Genomic DNA, 20,036 nt, shown 5'->3' with positions numbered 1-20,036 from the left:
CCCGATCTTGCCTCTGGGGGCATCGTATACCTTCTGGTGGGGTTCAGGAAACTCAGGCTCGAGAGACTCGAGCATGAACTTCCTGACGACGTACCGATATAGATCGCCAGGCAGAGCACACTGGCACTCACCAGCAGTACTCTTGTCATCAGCTGTAGAATCGATATCACGAGACATCTTGTAAAAGAAGAAGAAAACGATTTCGGGAGAATGCTTGCCTGAAAAGGATGAGTATTCGCCGGAAATCGCTTAAAAGATGAAGAGAAGAGTGAAAGTGTGGATTACAAAGAACCCTCTCCCCCTTTATATACTAATCGCAATTAATGCGATGCATTTAATACGGAAGAGAGAGAAAACGAAGGTGCAATGAAACTATGAGACGTGGCAAAAAGCAAGCTGGCAACAGCTGTTGACAGGACGCATACCATTAATTTAGCGGCCACGCGCCCGAAAAATCGCGCCCACGCGCCTGAAAAAGCGTCTGGAATGACCATGTACTGTCACGTCACCATAACTTCCTGCACGTCCTGACACAGTCAGAAGAAACCGTCGCACGACGTTTCAGATGTTTGGACTGTTCCTCTTTCCACCAACTCTTCGAATTTCGAAATTCAAAATTCAAAAAGATTCAAAAGTAAGCGGGAAAATACCCCTTACCTTGGCAACCAAGTAACCATAAGACGGGTGCGGGTACAGTGTCAAGGCAAAACCCTTCACATACTTAGCACCCGCAGGGAATTGACGCCAGGAATACCTTGGAAATAAAGTAACCGTAAGACAAGTGCGGGTACAGTGTCAAGGCAAAACCCTTCACATACTTAGCACTCTGCAGGGAATTCAAACCAAGAAGGATCTTCCGGGCCATGCTTGCGGAAACGGGAATAACATCCCTGCATGACGGGAACGTCGAGAACTATATTGTTTGAAACTCCAAGATGGAATTGGTGGTTTTAGCATAATTGATCACTATGTTGAAAACTACCAAGACCCCATGGAGAATCCACACAAATGGGACTCAACGCTCCTGACGTGCGAGGAGGTTACAAACCTACCCGCTTCATACCCAGAGATCAAGCAGAAAAGTCGGGAATTTCTGCGTGACATCAGGAAAACCGCGGGAAGAATCACCACGGAAAACCTAAAAACTAAACCCTTTTCAAAACCCTTAGCTAAGTCCAAAAGTTCACCTCACTTATTAATAATTCATGAGAAGAACATTGGACTGGGGGGACTTGAAGAGGTAGGTCCCAGCAGAGCCCAGTTGGACCCGGAAGACTCACCTAAAACAGGGACGTCTGCGCAATGACCAACTGCTCCAGCAGGACCCACCATGCTCAAAGAACCTTACGCGCAGTACGCCAGCTGTACCCGCAGGGAAAGCCTCCCAATGGTGAAGTACCCCGCCTGTTCCCGCAGCTGCGGATACAAGCCATCAGGGAAGGCTACCCGCACTAACAGCAAGGCTACACGCACAAGGCGTTAGCTACTTCAGTAGTCACATGAAGGAATGAGCAAGGCGGGAATACTCCCGCCCAAGTGAGCCAGTCCGTATGCTTCTGGAAGGTCTTTCGTACTATACCTACTAAGGTATGGGCGGAACAGACAAATTGACCAGAGCAGCCCATGAACCAATCACAGGGTGACAGCTCACCGACAACAATACGAGGAGGAGCACCCTCTAGTACTGTTTGTCACTATTAGCCGCTGCCTACTCACCAACCCTTACGAGGGGACGTGCGCAGCCTACAGTTGGTGGAACAGTGCGTAGCCGGCAGTAAAGGAACAGTATACAGCCGACCTTTACTGTTGGCCGTAGCCTACTCACCAACCAGCATGGCCTGTGCGTAGTCCACTGTTGGTGGAACAGGAATACTATTCAGCCGGCAGTACCTTCTAGGAAACCTACCTTCGGCTATAAATACTCCAACACCTTGGAATGGTAAGATCATCTGATATCTCAATCTTATCTAGCAATCTCTTAATATACACTTATATTCAGAGCAATCTAGTCTGATTCTCACGCCGGAGGGTGGTCACAAGGAGGAACCCCCCCTTCTCAGTGACGAGCTTACGGTGTCTGTTTTGCAGGTCTCCAGAAGAACAACCTTCTCAGCTGGACCTCATCCCCGTGGGAAACATTACTTAACCCCCAGATTATCTATAATCTGTCCAGGGTTCACCTAGTGTTTCTTCAAAAGGCATTTTGCCTTGAATGTGTTTCTTTTTTGCTTTACAACTGTGGTTATCTATTTAAGCTATGTATAGGCGTTTGTTGTTTTTGCAATTAAAGATGTTGTCTATAAACTATACATTGACATTAGCTTTTGTCACCATCATTAATATAATTTAGGTGTACCTCGTTTTATTACGTTAACTTTTGAGTAAAATGTCATGTGTTTTAGGTACTTTGGGCTTATTCCTTTGTATTAGCATAAATTTTGTAGTATTATGTCAAAATAGATGACTCATTTTTATTTAACTGTTTGTCTGTTTATACTAGGGGAAGCGGCTATGACCCAAGATATAATACTCAAGATTTGTAAAATGTTAATATCACCATCTGCAAAAGTTCATTGTTTCTTATTTTACATGTTGACATACATAGTCAAGTATAACAATGTCCATGACAAATGGAAGCACCATAAGCTTAATGTGAGAGACGAAAGCACCCTTCTCTCAGCATCTGTCAAGTACAACAATGTTCATGGCCAATTAAAGCACCATGAGCTTAAGGTGAAAGACGAAAGCACCCTTCACTCAGCATCGGGTAACATCTACAAGACTCTTTATAAGTTACCTTTTGGGCATAATGATTTTGTTGTGGGAATTTGTATTATTATCTTAATTTTGTTATTTACAATGCAGATGACAATCCGTCCCATATATAACGGGCTAAAATTCTCACATTTACCAGTTTCATCGGTTAAAAAATGTATAGCCAAAACATGCACGTTTACTTAAATCGGTCACGTTGCATACGACAATTGCAAGGTACAAATATAACAAGACTAGAAGAACATCTTGCTCATTTGATGTGCTGAAAGCTACTTATAACAATACCAGAACAATTTGTTGCTCATTCAATGTAATGAAGTAATTTTATATATATTGATACATACCAGTTTAATAAATGGATATATTTTGGGACTGTTTATGTTTAGTGCTAACAAGTTAAACTTGGGACCTTAATTTAGAACCACAATGGCGTGGCTAAAGATGATGAACAAGTCTAAGTATCGTAGTGACGCACAGATAGTCTAAACAGTTGATCAAATGTTAACCCCCACAGTGAAGCGTGGGGTAAAATACTAGTTATAGTCTAATTAGGTTTCATTATTATTATTATTATTATTTTGTATTATTATTATTATTTTATCTTTTTTCTATTTTTATGTCTTATTTCCTATAAATTGTAATCATTATCTGAGAAAAAGAATAAGAAACAGAATAAGAAAATTGTTTCAACTTTGATTTCTTCTTCTCTTCTTGTTTTTGAAGCATAACTCACTCTACGGGTCTATCGAGAGATTAATTATCTATCAAAGACTATATATATATATAGGCTTAAGTTCAAGAGAGAAATGATATTAGTGCGAGAAATGCGAGAAATGAATATAAGCCACTAGTTTTGTTTTATGTTTTAAATATTTAAGAATAAATTAAAAGATGTAAATGCAGCAATAAATGCACTCTCTCTCTCTAATTAATGCTACTAAGAGCATTGTTATTAGAGCATTCTCATCCGGATCTCCATCCCCATCTTTATAATTACACTACAAAACACTACATTTCTCTTTCCTGTTTAATTAAATAATATTAGTTTATACATTTATTGTTTCGGTCAAAAATTGGCAAAGCAACTTTTGATCAAATTAGTGCGTGAGGTGAAGTGCTTAATGATGGTAGAATCGAACACAAAGATATGATTACGAGGGAAAAAACCCTTGATTATGATAATCTTCGTTTCGGTCAAGAGTTTACAACTTAATCCTTAGTCGAATTGCTTCGGTTAAGGATTATGAACTTAACTATTGGTCGAATTAACGCTTGATTATTATGATCTTCAGCATAAAAAACCCCCGGACGGTGAAAACTATCACCGTCGATATTATTAATAACAAAATCGGTGGTTACAAAGGTTGGAGCTGATAAGTGATCGTGAGCTAAGTGATACAGTGAGTACTAGCAGCTAAACAAGTGAATTGTGTGTGACTTATGATGTTATCAGCTCAATATATATAATAAAAGATTACAACTGATATCCCGATTATTCCGGAAACCCTAGACTACTTCTTCAATAATCCATTGCTTGCCCACGTTCCATTTGACGAAGTTCAAGCACTAGCTGTTGTAAGTCCACATTCATATTAGCATATTTAACACGTGGTCTTATCTGCAAAACAAATAAAAATAATATAGGATGAAATATCATCCTTAGGATATTGACACTGGAAGGATAGCTCGGAATCCCTAACTAACTCTCCGAGTATCCCGGAACTGAAAGAGTCTTCCAATATAGCCGTTGAGGAACTTTTCTTTTGAGTCTATCCACGTTCTTCAATGTTCATTCCACGTCTCTGACCGATTCTTTTGGGAGTACTCATCAAATGTGGTCCCACACATGTTAATATTAACTATAAGTGCGAGATTTCAGCATAATAGTCAATTTTTGACCATTAACCATTACTTGGCCTTTAATCCCAGCAGTTATAACTCATTCCACACGTTTTATGTAACCACCATCCGTGTATTTCGCATATATTAAATCAATAATTAATATCTGCAATTATAAATCAACACCAAGAGAGAAATATCTATTTATTAGCATTAATACTCAGGATGCTAAACTTATTCGAGAATCCTGAACATATTCAGAATCCTGAGCATAGATCCGACTATAAAATTTGGGCCCTAACAATTGTCCCCAAAATTTGACAGCTGCTTTTTACCAATTTCAGCTGTTAAATTTTTTAATGATAAACTGTTTTCCATGTAGCACCAAAATTTTATGATTTAGCACCGACTAAACTTGACATCATTACGAGAATAGATCAGTCCTTCGAAATCCCTGTTTATTAAATCTTTAGAGAAAAAGTTTGAGTTTATTAGGAATGGAATTCTTTAATAACAGTTTAAGTTTAATTCAGTAAACCAACATCAAGTTATAAACTCTATCTTGTAAATAATATGAAAGATAAAATATTCACAAATAGTAAATCATACTAGAACCGTGTATCAATTAACCTGGAAATTGTCCAGACCGTCTTATCCTTGCAATAAGATCATTGTTTAGAATATTCTTCTAATCCTGGGGATATAGCAATAGAATTGTGACATTAGCATTATCCTGAAAATATTTTTAGAAATTCTGGTGACAAGGCCTAAATAAACTGGCGACAAGGCCATTTAGAAGAGATGAAAAATCTCTTAAACCATTAGAAACGAACTTGCGACAAGGCCTTTTAGAAGAGATGTAAATCTCTTAAACCTTAAGAATGAACTGGCGACGAGGCCCTTTAGAAGAGATGTAAATCTCTTTAACCTTAGATTATGGTACGTCTACTATAAACTTGTGATTCAAACCAATAGCCGAGGATAACGAGGTAACAAGTCACTATATTACATGTGCTGGCCCCGCCTCTCAAACTAAGGCTGAATAAATCATGCGCTACAGGCGTCTTAAGAAGAGACGAAGATCCCTTAAACCTCAAGATCCAAACCAATAGCCGAGGATAACGAGGTAACAAGTCACTATATTTCATGTGCTGGCTCCGCCTCTCAAACTAAGGCTGAATATACATGCTCTACAGGCGACTTAAGAAGAGATGAAGATCCCTTAAACCTTAGAAGAGGTGAAAACCCCTTATACCTTAAGGATAAGCTGGCGACGAGGCCCTTAGAAACTGGCAATGAAGGCCCAAGTTAATTTCATTCTCTCATATCTACAAAACAGTCAACTCTAAATGAGGGGTAAAGCTAACACCCCTCCGATGCTTAAGTCAGTACCTTATTTGAAGAATAATAATATTAAAAATGAATAAAAGTATAAGTTTGAGTACATTCCTTAACTGTTTAGTATAACAGTTATCCTCGGGATAGAAATCTTACATGAAATATTTTTTGAGATGAATAGCATTCCAAGCCTTTGGTAGTAAGTCACCATCCAAAGTAGATAATTTGTATGCCCCCTTTTCTGCTTCCGAATCGATCAGGTAGGGACCTTCCCACTTTGGTGCTAGCTTGGCATCCGTAGGATTGGTAGTATTCTAAAAAGCTTTTCGGAGAACCAAATCGCCTTCTTGAAACCTTCGAACTCTGATATTCTTGTTGTAAGACTTTGCTATCTTCTGTTGATAAGAAGCCATTCTGATCTTTGCCAAATCCCAGAGTTCTTCTACTGCATCTAGATCTTCTAGTAGGCTTCGAGTGTTATCTTCGGGATTTTGATGAGTGACTCTGGCCGTTGGGATAACCATCTCTGTGGGGATAACTGCTTCAGCTCCAAACACTAATGAGAAAGGAGTCTGACCAGTAGCATTCTTCGAAGTGGTTCTATCTGCCCAAAGAACGAAAGGAAGTTCCTCGGCCCATTTTCCTTTTTTAGACCCCAACTTTTTCTTCAGATTATTGATGATGATTTTGTTGCTTGATTCGGCCTGTCCATTAGCTTGAGGGTGGACAGGTGTTGATGTGATCATCTTAACTCCCCAACTGGCACAGAAGTTAGTTGTTCTCTTGCCGATGAATTGCGAGCCATTGTCACACACTATTTCTGCCGGGATCCCAAATCTGGTCAGGATATTGCGCTTGATGAATGAGATGACTTCTTTTTCTCTGACTTGAACAAAGGCTTCCGCTTCGATCCACTTCGAGAAATAATCTGTCATGGCCAGCATAAAGACCTTTCCTCCTGGGGCTCTTGGTAATTTCCACACGATATCAATTCCCCACTTCATGAAAGGCCAAGGGGATATAATAGGATATAATTGTTCTGCTGGCTGGTACAGAATATTGCTATGTCTCTGGTATGCATCACACTTCTGAGAATAATTCATAGCATCCCTCTTCATCATTGGCCAAAAATACCCCGTCCTCAGGATTTGGAGAATAGTGCTCTGCCCCCAGTGTGATTCCCACAATCTCCATCATGGATATCTTGAAGAACTTCCTGGGCTTCTGCCTTCTCCAAGCACCTAAGATATGGTCCTGCAAGAGATTTTCTGTATAATATATCATTCATTACAGTATATGGGATTACCTTTGTGCGAAAATCTCTTGGGTTTTCATCCTTGGGGATAACTCCATCTTGAATATATTCCTTGATTGGGATAATCCAAGAACTTTCACTATTCTCAGGATTATTGGCTCCCACATCTTCGTCTTCTTTTGATATTTCATTGACACCTTGCTCTTCTATTGCTGGGTTCAGGATATGTACGATAGGGATCTTGACACCTTCTGGTATCCTGAAGGATGAAGCTAAATATGCTAGGGCGTCTGCTTCAACATTCTCTTCCCTAGGTACCTGCGAAATATTAAACATTTCGAAACACTTTGCTAGTTTTTTAACTACGTCTAGATATTTCGTTAGTCTTTCTCCTCTAACAGTGTAAGAACCATTAAAATGATTAGTTAATAATAATGAATCAACATGCACTTGAATAAACTTGATTTTCATGTCGATTGCTAGTTGTAATCCTGCTTTCAAAGCTTCATATTCTGCCTCATTATTTGTGGCTTGAAATCCGCAGGATATGGATTGAGGTATAATGCCCCCCTGTGGCGATTTCAGCAGAATCCCGATACCTGTTCTCTAACATTTGAAGCACCATCAGTGTATAGAGTCCACTTATCTTTGGTTTCTTCAAGTTGTTGGACTTCCAAGTCTGCCTTTTCTTTAAGTTCACTGGTGAAATCAACCACAAAGTCTGTTAATGCCTGGGATTTGATGGCAGTCCTAGGTTCATATGTTATATCATATGCACTTAGCTTTACTGCCCATTTTGTCATTCTACCTTACATTTATGGTTTTCTCAAAACAGACTTAATAGGATAGTTAGTTTTAACACATATAGGGCGAGTTTCAAACAATGTCTAAGTTTAGTAGATGTCATAATAAATGCTAAAATTAATTTCTCAAGATAAGAATACCTGGTTTCAGCATCCAAAAGACTTTTACTTACATAATACATTGGATGTTGTTGACCTTCGAGATCCTTAGCCAAAACTGCACTTATAGCATTATTTGATACATCAAGATATAGAGAAGAGATTCACCTTCCTCGGGTTTTACTAGTAGAGGAGCAGAAGAAAGATAAGCTTTTAAGGATGATAAAGCTTCCTCATGCTTACTGGTCCACTCGAATCTCTTGTTTTTCTTCAGGATATCATAAAATTCTTTGCATTTTTCTGAGGATTTGGATATGAATCTATTGAGCGCCACTATCCTGCCGGTTAGCCTTTGAACATCCTTGACTAATTCCGGGGATTTAAAATTCAGGATAGCTTGTATCTGCTCTGGACTCGCCTCTATCCCCCTTTTGGTGACCATGTATCCCAAGAATTTGCCAGCTTTCACCCCGAAATGGCATTTTGAAGGATTCAGCTTCATGTTGTATTTGTCGAGGATATCAAATGCTGTCTTGAGATCTTGAAGGTGATCCTCAGCTTTCTTGGACTTCACCACCATATCATCAATATAGACTTCCATCGTGTCCCCCAGTTTCTCTTTGAACATCATATTAACTAACCTTTGATAGGTCGCACCTGCATTTCTAAGTCCAAAGGGCATAGCAATATATAAATACCTGTGGGAGTCATGAAGGCCGTATCTTCTTGATCTGAGGGCTCCATCTGGATTTGCTGAAATCCTGGGGATGCGTCCATAAATGTCAGCATTTCGTGGCCGGCTGTAGCATCCACCATTGAATCGATGTGTGGTAGAGGGAATGGATCTTTAGGAAAAGCCTTATTAAAGTCTGTGAAATCTACACAAACTCTCCATTTTCCGTTATTTTTCTGTACAACCACCACATTTGCTAACCATCTGGGATATTGAACTTCCCAAATCATTTTTGCCTTCAAGAGTCTTTCTACTTCTTCTTGAATAATCACGTTTCTTTCAGGTGCAAATTTTCTTCTTTTTTGATGGATTGGCCTGAAAGAATTATCAATTCCAAGTTTATGTGTTATAATATCTTTGGAAATACATGTCATATCTTCATGTTTCCATGCAAATGTTGACAGCCTTGATTTGAGGAAATCGAGCAATTTTGACTCAATATCCTCAGGAATGCTAGTTCCTATCAGCACTTTGACTTCAGGATCCTCGGGATAAAGAGGTACTTCTTTAATTTCTTTTTCACTGGCCTCCATTACACCTCGTGCTGGCTTCTGTAATTGCTATGCTGTAACACCCCGTAACCGCAGCGGAAACGTACACGGGATGCAACAGACACATCTGATATCAACAGCATTTCTTATAAAGAAAATACCACTACATTAATTTATAACATATTACATTGTTGCGAGTTTCGTTACTGTCTAGGTGTTACACACATGTTTTACCGATAAGACCTTAATATATTCATCACAAAATATAGATCAGCAAGCTTCCAACAAGTAGCACAGATCATTAAGCACATATCAATCATTCCAACTTGGGCATACCTAGAAAACATGTAAAGAAAACGGGTCAACTACGAATAGTTGGTGAGTTTCACTAATTTAAATAAACACTGACAGATCATTTTAATAATCATTTATTAGCAGTGTAATTATGCTGGGAACTATGTTTCCCCAGAACATTTATAACCTCTGGGAACTAAGTTTCCCCAGAACAATAATAACCTCCGGGAACTATGTTACCCCAGAACAATAATAACCTCTGGGAACTAAGTTACCCCAGAACAATAATAACCTCCGGGAACTATGTTACCCCAGAACAATAATAACCTCTGGGAACTAAGTTACCCCAGAACAATAATAACCTCTGGGAACTAAGTTACCCCAGAACAATAATAACCTCTGGGAACTATGTTACCCCAGAACAATCCCACACAATGAACAATTTATATATTCTGTGCATCAAACCATATATATATATAAATATACAAGTGTTTCCATACGATCGGTATGTACTTAAATACTTTAATAAAGACATGCTTTCCGCCCCGGGAAAATACTTAAAACAGTTCAGTAAAAGGGGCTCGTGAAAACTCACCTTTCTGTGAGTCGGGGCGTGCTACAATGAACTGCTATAAGCCTGGATCTGTAATATGATATCTAAGTCGTTACTATATAATTCCCATAAATTAAATCCGTGCCAATCGGTACATCTGGGGACATTGTTAACCCAGTACTGTACTCGATCCGGGGACAATGTTAACCCCGTGACACTTCTAAGGACTCAGATTGTGACATTACTTAGAGTCTGACGGTCAAAATTATCATTTTTATGTTTTCCTTGATTTGTGTGCCTAGCACGGTTATCCGTTTTTTTTTTTAGTTTCGAAAATGAGTTTGTTCACAACCGACCCAAAAATGGTGTTTGACTGTTATTTTAGTTAAAGTGATAAAATTAGAGCTCGGTTTGGACACCCCGTTTGGCCGCGGGGCCCGTTTCCGTCATTTGGGTGCCGGAAACAGTAAAATCGGGTAAAATTACCCAAATCATCCGAATTATTTTCGGATGATTTACTTTTATTTAATTTACTTAGTATTATGCAAATGGTCCATTTTTAGGTTTTTATATACCAGTCAGCTCGCTTATGCGAGTTTTGCCGGTTTACACGTTTTAAGCTTTAAAAATTTGTTTTTATGTTCTTTTTAGCACAAATAATTACCCGTTTAGTCTCGGGTCTTGAAATTTTGCACAAAACCTATTTTGACAGTAAGAAATTTTATAAAAATTTTCCAGATTTATTTTTTTATATTTACATTTATTTATCTATTTTTAAACATTATTAAAACACTAAATATGTCAAAAATACCAAAAGACTTTAGAAAAATCCCAAATTTTTCTGGGACGATCCCTGCCATCCTCATAACTCCCTGGAATTTTTCCAGAACCCAAAACTCATTTTTCAAGCCGTTTTCACAAAAACCGAGCTAGAAAGCCCTAGAACTCGTTTTACCGAAAAGCCCCCTTAGACTTCTCCAAATGAGCTCAAATTTTGTGTGTGACTTTTATATGTTATAAAAAGCTTATCCTAAATTTTACAGAATTTTTCATCAAGTTTAGCTATTTTTCACCATTTTTGGCCAAAACCGAGCATTAAATTCACCAAATATTCATCTTTTATCCAAAAATTACCAAAAATTCACAGATCTCATATTTTCATGTGTAGATCATCTCTGTGAAATTTCATGACCCGACTCTAAGCACACTACAATCTGTCCAAAATCATAGATCCACACGAAAACCGAACTATCTTGTGTTTTCTAGCGTTAGATCGCAAATATCTTGGTTTCTAGCCTTTGCTAGCCACTAGATACAACACTTACAAGCACAATAACACCATACCAAGCAAGTTACACCAACAATCAAACCATTTCTTTCATAGTGTCGGTTTTGATATAAAAACAAAGGTTTTAACCGTAAAAATCCGATCTCGACTCTTTTTGCCCATTTCTTGGACCAAGATCCCTTGTATAACTTGTATACATCTCTTGATCATGCAAGAGTCGGTTTCATCTCGGGTTTTCACCCGTCTTTCACATGGAAACTCTTTTTACAAGATTTCAACCGTAAAATTTCGTTCTAAACTCTTTTAACTCATTACTTGGATCAAGATCCTTTGTATAACTTGTATACATCACTTGATCATGCGAGAATCGGTTTCAACTCGGGTTTTCACCCATTTTTACATTTGAAACCTCCTTTACTCAAGATCATGAAGTTGGAAACAAGATTCAAGTATTAAACATGTGTTATACCTTGTAAATCTTGGTTGGAAATCAAGAACTTGGATGAAGATGGATGAGTGTTGAGAGGATTTTTGGAGTTGGATGTTTAGAAAAAGAAAATGTAAAGTGTGTGTATGTGTAAAAGGGACCGATCGGTCCAAGGTTATGTGTGGGGTGGGGCCCACACATCCATTCTAGGCCACACATTCGGATTACGCAATCCGGATAATGTTGTGGATAATCTGGTTCAGTTCGTTTCTCGTTTAAACTCGTAATTCGGCTTAAAACGAGCCTAAAATGGTTGTTTTTCGGGTTAAAATAAAATTTACATAAAACCGACTTAAAAACTTTAAAAAAAACTTAAACCATGACATTTAATGACTTAACACATCGTATTGTCGGTAATTGTGCATCTTTTTCGGCTTGATCGATCGTCTCTTGCTTGGTTTGATGTTAAAGGTTTCGTTTATCGTACCGACGTACTAATAAATCGAAATCCTTTTTCTGTGCTATAATTCACTTATCCCGAAGCATTAATACTTCGTAAACATCACTAAACATTATATACTTCGTCTATAATGTAATTCCCGATTCGTTCGGGTTTCAATAATCGTTCATTGGTTAATTGTAATTCCAATACGATTCATTATATAATCGAGTATGATTCGTACTATGAATCATATATACTCGTATAAACGTACTATAACTCATATAATCAATATTAAATGACACGTAAGTAGTATATACCGGCTAGGGTATACCTGGATTTGCCGGAATCGTTACATATGCCTGCTGGGGCTTGGCAGTACACTTCATGGAAGAGGTGTAGCAATTCTTCGCGTCTTGTTGGTCACTGATGATTTTGATAACTCCCCACGGACTTGGGAGTTTCACACATTGGTGATAAGTGGAGGGAACTGCTTTCATATCGTGTATCCAGGGCCTGCCTAATATAATATTGCAACAAGATAAACAGTCAGTAACACAAAATTTTTGCATTTTATTTACCCCTTCAACATACATTAGGAGCTTAATCTCCCCAATAGTGTTCTTAGTTTCTCCACTGAATCCAACTAATACTGAGGAACTAGGGACGATCTCATCCTCAGGAATATTCATCTTTTTCAGCACGTCTAATTGAATAATGTTGACAGAGCTTCCACCATCTATGAGGATCCTGCGAACATAATGGTTAGCCACATATAAAGTTATTACCAAACTATCATGATGAGGATCTTGAACATCGACTCTATCACTTTCATCGAAGGATATAATCCTCTTGTAGGTTCCCAGCCGGATCTACACGGAAGTATCTCGTAGTACGTAGGTGCGGAATCCCTACGTAAGATGATACGAGCGTAGGAGACGATATACGTTAATACCAAACACAAGCACACGTTACAATACTCAAAAGACACGTTGTATTGCAACCTTAACACGTGATTTACTGATCACAATTACTCGTCAAAATCATCTCACAAATACAAGCCGTAGCCAAACTTAAATACACTTCGACAACTTCGCCTAACAGACTAGACGAAGTTGTCAATAACTTCGCTTAAACCACAAGTTCGCTTATGATGGGCAAACTTGTGAAACAAGTTAACTAAAACCTTAATACAATTCAAACTAACACGATTACAGACACTGGATACTGAACTACTGACATCATGCACCAACAGACTCCCCCTTGGTAGTAGCTTCATATCTCATCTTCAATCACGTGTCTTGTAATCCCAACAATCGAGTAACCCGTCTTCAAGCATGTACGCCTTCTCTGACACAAACCGTAACTACTCGCTGATATTTCTTGGCTTCTTCTTTCCAAGCAGGAATGTAAAATATCTTTTTCTCGTTCAGCATCTGCAAATCAGCGTGAGACAAGTTCACCAAGTCCATTGGATCATACACTCTCAGCAACTCTTGTTCATCTTCATCCTCCATGACCGCTTCAGCTGTTTCACTGTCTACATACCACCATTTCAGATTCTTCAGGACATCCTTGGGCATTTGTTTCATCGGCACTTCTTTTAAACACCGGATCGGCTTATACTTCATTATCATCCAAGGCTTGCCATCAGCTCTCATGCCTCTGTCTTTATCATCAACGAGCTTTCCTTTCTGCGGCTTTAATAACTCAAACTTTTTCTCTTTCATGCTTTCTTTCCACACGATCTTTCCAATAATCCTAGCCATATTATCATCACTTCTGTTTATCAACCCCAACTTGGATAAGTCCTTCACCTCACACTCAGGCAAGGTATTCAATGACCTCAACAATCTCTTGAAATACTAAACCCCATCATAACGTTTAATCACAAAGAGCCTCAACTGCTCATCATATAACCAGCAAATAATCCCCTTTTTCGATTCAGCATACCCTTTAATGTTGTAACTTTTCTTGAATATTGTAGGGACCGCCGGTTTCTTAGTCTTTACGAACCACTGAGCGTAGCCTTCTTTCCATCTTGACTGCTCTTCCCATTCAGTCTCATTACATTCCGTATCTTGACCCAAATCTGACTTTTCAACTGCCGGAATTTCATGCTCAATATTATCCTCCACAATCTCTCCCTCTTCGACTTCATTGTCAATCACAATCTCAGCCCCTATCTTCCCGATCTCTTCCAACGGTAACACATCATCATCACCTACAACATCATCATCCAACACCTCCTCAGCATCCACTACCACCACGTCATCACCCCCCGATCTGCCAGTTGCACCAGTTGACTCCCCCTGAGTTGTGGAAGTCCCAAGAGCTTGTTCAGTTCTTGGCAACTCACCACCTGCACCTTTAGATGCATTGGGATCATCATCTCGATCGTTACTCTTCTTTGTCCTCAGCTCATCACCCTTACAGCTCGTCTCCCCTGAGATGCCAAGAACTGTTTTAAGGCATCAAAAAGTTTACCGTGCTCAATCAGGAGAGACGACTGTATTTGATTCTCTGCAACAAGGCGTTGAATAGCGTGAGTCTGGATCAGATTTATTCTTGACTGTTCTGCCACGATCCTCTCAAGAGCTGCTATTCTTTCCGAGTCAGATAAGGTTGCATCAAAATCAAACCTCATATGTGAAATGTCTTGAGCGTACGGAGGAGGGATTCCCAAGGTAATCGGAACATCAGAAATAGGCGGAAACGTAACCGCAGGTGGTATCGTAACAGATAATCCTGCGGTGGCAACAACCGTCGACTCAACAAATCTTGCAACGATCTCCGATGGAGTAAGAGTTGGAGGTGGCAAGGACATAATCTCTGGAGCCGAGAGTTGAAATGTAGTGGGTGGTATGCCAAAGGAGGATGAGGTAGTCAACACTGGAACATCCTCGGTGATCGATCCTGTAACTGTCAACGATGTAGGGACCATAGTCATACCTGACAGTGTGGGTGGAGAAAAACGAACCACCCTCGAGCTCTCACCAGCTCCCGATCCTTCACCCGTTCTTTCCCTTCTCGCTCGACGAACCAACCGTTGTAAATCCTCCTCAAAATCTGATTCACTATCATCTGTGTCTTTCTTTCTCTTCCCATGAATTCTTTCTTGAGTAATCAGAATCTGTCTTGCTTCAGCCACATCATCATTTGAGGAATCAGAATCAGTTCTTTCAGAATCAGCAACAGTCGTAGCTGCCATCGACACATCCACACTTGAAACCTGTGTAGCCGAGACCTGTACCTCTTCCTCTGGATCAACACGTTCCATATCGAAAAATCTTTGACCGCCGAAAGCAGCTTCAAGGTCGACGTGTTCCTCCGGTGCCACAACAGGAGCAGCAGGAAGAGATTGCTGTACCATAGGTGGTGGTTGAGGTGCTCCAGCCTGTTGCGGTGCCGGATCCCGAAACTCGTCCCCACGAGCCGCAACATACTCCGGGTTGATCAAGTACCCAAATAACGGAGTATGTCGAGGACGGAGCTCTGGTTTACTTCTGGCACTTGATGATCTACATTGGGCGAAGATCCTCTTGCTGACACTCTCCACATATCGAATCGGACGGCGCTGAGGTAACGTGGGAGCCACGTGGTTCAAGATCATTTGAAGAAATCTTGGGTACATCAAGAATCTCTCACGCGCCACCGCTCGTCTTTGACGATCTATCTCATAGAACACCATCTGACTGAAGCTATAACGCTTGTTGTAAGTCAGTGCTGTCATCGCCAAATGCATCGTCGCACCCATTCCATCCGTACCGGCCTTTCTACCCAAAATGCACACGATCATCACGTGCATGAGAAAGCGCCATTGATCTAACAAAAACCCCTTGCGTCTCTGAGTATCCCCCAATGGACCAGAATAGCCCATTCTTAAAAAGGCACCATCTCTGAATGGAGCCATGAAGTCTGTAGGATCATCTCTTGTTTCATCCCCAAACTGCAAAGCAACCCTTATCTGCTCAGAAGAGAACTGCACTTCCTGATTGTTAACCGTTGCACGCATAACTGGGGGCTTAACTCTGCAATCATACTCAACCGTCTGCCAGAAATCTTCTATGTTTGGTAGAGAGATGGGCAGAGTTGTAGTAATAGCGTGGAAGATACGCGAGCGGATAAGAAAAGTGATGATCTCGCGATAATCATCAACACCGCTCGCATCCGGGTCCAAAGTAATGTACATATTATGCCCCGGGAAAAACTGACGATTGTTATCTCCTCCATCGTCACCACCAGCACCACCGGCTCCTGCTACAGCTGCCATATCTGCACCACAAACGGTCTAAGTTAGAGAATCGTCAAAGCAAATCACAAGTTCGCCCATTATATGCGAAGTTATGATAGTTTCTGTATAGGCGAACTTAGGGAAAGGGCGAAGTTGTGAATAACTTCGCCTTTACTATAACTTCGCCTGTTATCTGTTAAAGTAAAGCAGTAAGCGAAGTTATGCCGTAGGCGAAGTTGTGAATATCCAGATAACATAATTATTCTAAGATGATTAGGCGAAGTTATGCATTAGGCGAAGTTGATAGCAACTTCGCCTAAACATAAGTTCGCATGAATATGAAACGGCGAATTGCAGATGTTCAAACATGGTTTAGACAATGAATTGTTGATTGATCTCATAAAAGAATGTTACTCTAACGATCTAGACTATCAAATTAGTTACGACCACGTTAAAATAAGTTTGAGAAGTGGGGGTGTAAATGGTTTGCATGAACGAGGTCCGAAATTGAACCAAAACGACATCTAATAAACGTCATTAACAAGAATTATAAGCACCAAAGACCCTACCCACCTTTAACACGGATCGAACTCAATTAATAACAAGGTTTGAATCGAGTAAAACAAGTTCGCCGAGGGTTAATACACAACTTCGCTGGATTTTGAAAATAATAAGGAGTTTGACTAGAAAATTCCTATATAGGGTCAAAGTTACACAGGCGAAGTTGGGGCTAACTTCGCTTACCCCTTAACTTCGCCTGTTAACAAGTTCGCCTAAGTGTAACAACTTCGCTTGATATGAATGTTACACAACAAACCCTTATAATTAGAACGTTATGCCATTAACTTTTAAAACTTCCTTTAAAGAGTAAAATGTTACGATCAAATAACAAGTAACCAGGTATAAAACCATAAAACGACATAAGTAAAATAAAATCTAGAAATAAAGTACACGGGATCGAATTTCAGTCTTGACAGGGACTACCAAGATTTTAGAAAAGATCCGAACAGGAATCATACTAATTAAGTGACTGTCACACAGATCCATGTTCAGCTGTATTATGACATAAAGAGACAGGTTGTAAGCATGTAAACAAACTTAGTATGGTTTTCATCGCTTCTGTGATACGGATGATGTTCAATTAAGCTCAAAACTTAAATGAGCAACACATCAGAGACTGTGATGTCTCCTATCTATTCTCAAAGCGTATTTGGCTTTCCCCAAGTCACCCCGAGTTGACCTCGACCCGTAGTGTCTGATTAAACTTGTAAATACATCTTGATCTTTTACAGTCTTCGTCTCGTTCTCGTTCTTGCTTCTTGATTGATAAGTATAACATAATAGACTTCAGATGGCTTAATAATTTTTTTTTTAATAACAATCTACATAGCTTCAAATAGTAGACTATTGCAAGTCCCGAATCTGGATCACTGCAGTTTCTTGACACACTATCTTCTCGGGAATCAGAACACTTACGGGCTCGTGTATGACTGGGTAATCACTTTTCTGCCTATCATTAGGAAAGATGTATATGGAGACATGCACAACACTGAATGAGTCACCACTTTAAATCGAGGAGATTTAATTAGTATCACTTCTACTTTTACGCACCATAAAAAGCTACCATAACATACAATGACTGTTCTAAAGTCTTTTAGGCCTAATAACTTCACTAGTTAAGCACACAGAATTAGTTTGTCTATCACTTTCCAAGGTTGGATCAATTTTCTTTTAAACATAGTAAAGAAACTTCTTACGAAGTTATAGACTTGGAAAAATTATATCATCTCCCTTAAAAATATTTTAAATTCTATCGCCCCGTTCAAGTCAAAGTCATCAGGTAAACGGCTATCCTGAAGATCCAATGGGTCAGCTGGACCGACCACATACTAATATGCGTCCTTTTAACTAAGTATGAACGACTAATTTTCAGCGAAAGAATAAAAACACATCGGAAACCGCCCCGGTCACTTTCAGTCATCTGGTTAATAGCTATCCTCATAATCTACTGGTAGAAGTGAGGACCAAACATATCCGAAGATATGTCCTTCAAACTGAAGCAACCGACATAATTCTAAGCGATAGTGACGGTTTTTTTTTTTAAGTAAAAACTAAAAATACGGTTACTCGGGATTGATCATCCCATTTAGCTCAACAAGGTTTTGAAAACGAGTTCTGTCAAATGCTTTAGTGAACAAATCAGCGAAATTATCTAACGAATCAACCTTTTCGAGCACTATTAATTTCTTCTCAGCACAATCCCGTATAAAATGATGACGAATGTCAATGTGTTTAGTTTTGCTATGCTTTACGGGATTGTTAGTTAATGAGATAGCAGCAGTGTTATCTATACAGATAGGAGTATGAGTGAAATTCAGACCGTAATCGCGTAATTGCTGTTGTATCCAAAGAACCTGGGAGCAGCAGTTCGATGCTGCCATGTATTCTGCTTCACAGGTAGAGATAGCAACTGAGGTCTGCTTCTTGCACTGCCATGACACTAATCTGCCTCCAAGAAACTGGCATCCCCCTGTTGTTGACTTCCGATTCTGATTGCACCCTCCATAGTCAGAATCCGTGTAAGCGACCAACTCCAAGTCTCCCCCCTTTCGTGTACCACAATCCTAGCTTAGGCTTGCCCTTAAGATACCGCAATATCCTTTTGACTCCCTTCATGTGAGATTCATTTGGGTTTCCCTGAAAACGAGCACAGAGACAAACTGCAAACATAATATCCGGTCTAGACGCAGTTAAATACATTAAAGAACCTATGATTGCCCGATATTGGGTGGGGTCCACGTCTGCATCACTGTGATCAGCACCCAGTTTGTGGTTAACGCAAACTGGAGTATCAAATGAAGTGCTGTCCTCCATCTTGAAGCGTTTGAGAACGTCTTGGACATATTTAGTTTGATGGATGAACATCCCATCTTTCTTCTGATCGACTTGCAATCCTAAAAAGAAAGTTAATTCACCCATTGCACTCATTTCAAACCTCTTTTTCATGACGTCTTCAAATTCATGACACATGGCGACTTTTGATGCAGCAAAGATGATATCGTCCACGTAGACTTGAACCAGAAGAAAATCTCCCCCTTTTCTCTTGACAAACCGTGTGATGTCGATCTTTCCTCTTTCAAACCCATTCTCAAGCAAGTAATCAGACAGGTTGCATACCAGGCACGAGGTGCCTGATGTAGACCATATAGTGCTTTACTTAGCTTATACATGTGATCAAGAAAGTCTGGGTCAGGAAAACCTGGAGGCTGCTCAACGTACACAACCTCATCGACTTTACCGTTAAGAAACACACTTTTCACGTCTAACTGGAACACCTTCATCTCATTGTGAGCAGCAAATGCCAAAAACAGTCGAATCGCTTCCAATCTTGCCACTGGAGCAAACACTTCATTGTAGTCGATCCCTTCTTGCTGATTAAAACCTTTTACAACCAGCCTCGCCTTGTTC

The sequence above is a fragment of the Bidens hawaiensis genome, unplaced genomic scaffold (assembly GCF_021521415.1).
Source record: "Bidens hawaiensis isolate Kalapana, Puna unplaced genomic scaffold, B.hawaiensis_p1.1 tig00065177_1, whole genome shotgun sequence".
NCBI lineage: Eukaryota > Viridiplantae > Streptophyta > Magnoliopsida > Asterales > Asteraceae > Bidens > Bidens hawaiensis.
The sequence above is the reverse complement of the archived record's forward strand: the minus strand, read 5'-3'. Positions refer to the sequence as shown.